We start from the raw sequence: 1,055 nt of genomic DNA, 5'->3' as shown, positions 1-1,055 counted from the left end.
AAAAAAACACATACATGTCTGTAGCTATTTTTAAACATAACCCCAAAATTTTCTGGCACTCCTTCCTTCAAATAGGAAGTCTATTTTCCATTTCCCTTGAATCTGGGAAGGCTTGTGACTGCTTCAGCCAAAACAGTACAGCAGAAATGACACTAACCTAAGGCTGGGATATAAAAGGTGATTCCATTTCTGCCTTACTCACTGCAATAAACACTTGGTGACCCAAGCTGTAATACAAGAAGCCCATCTATACTACGTGCTGTGAGGAAGCCAAGCCTCCTGAAGAGGTGCTGCAGTCAGCAGTTCTAAATCCCCAGGCACCAAACAGGCAAGTGAACGGCCTGCTCCACCCCCACCCCACTCTCAAGTTCTCCCAGCTGAGGTACCAGACATTCAAAACAGAGACAAGCTATCCCTGCTGTGTCCTGACCAAATTTCTAACAGAATCCATGAGCATAAGAAAATGGTTTTAACCTGCTACGTTTGGGGGTAACATGATATTCATCAGAGACAATCAGAACAATGTCCATATAGGAGGTGGTTTAAATATAGTATAGCCTCACCGTCTTCTAAAAATATTGTGTATATTTATATTCATTGACTTGAAAGTTGTCCACAATATACTAACACATTTTTTAAAACACAGTATGATATCTTTTGGTTAAAACAATTTGTTATATTTTAATATATCCTTTGCTCCAATGGAATACAAGCTTGATGAGGCAGTGCACACCACTGTATCCTAATATCCAAAACAATACCTGGCACACATTACAGCCTCAAACAAGGATATATAAAGAGACGTTAGATGTTCTTTTCCCCAGGTAATGGAATTTTGTGGATACTTTCTTATCATTATACCTTTCTGAATCATCATGGGCTTTTTTAGTGATCACATATTACTTATTAATTTATACTCACAAAATAAATCATTACCATTAAAAAGATTGTCACATTGGGACAGTTTGTTAAGAATATAGAAGGAAATTAAGACACTAGTTTCTTTTTAAAATAGTTTAAAAGTGTTACATGTGGTCTTTTGAAACATAATTCTA

At 36.8% G+C, this 1,055-nt stretch overlaps 1 protein-coding gene across 1 annotated transcript in view; it reads right to left on the bottom strand.

The window, feature by feature from the left end:
- LOC103599419 (cytoplasmic dynein 2 heavy chain 1-like) overlaps positions 1 to 1,055 on the bottom strand; it is a gene marked incomplete at its 5' end in the record, with an annotated part of 226,059 nt that overhangs the window by 157,336 nt on the left and 67,668 nt on the right. The gene's annotated exons all lie outside the window — the stretch shown is intronic.

Source organism: Galeopterus variegatus, unplaced genomic scaffold (assembly GCF_000696425.1).
Source record: "Galeopterus variegatus unplaced genomic scaffold, G_variegatus-3.0.2 Scaffold2954, whole genome shotgun sequence".
NCBI classification, from domain to species: domain Eukaryota; kingdom Metazoa; phylum Chordata; class Mammalia; order Dermoptera; family Cynocephalidae; genus Galeopterus; species Galeopterus variegatus.
Note: the sequence above shows the minus strand (reverse complement) of the source record. Positions and strands in the feature narration are given on the sequence as shown.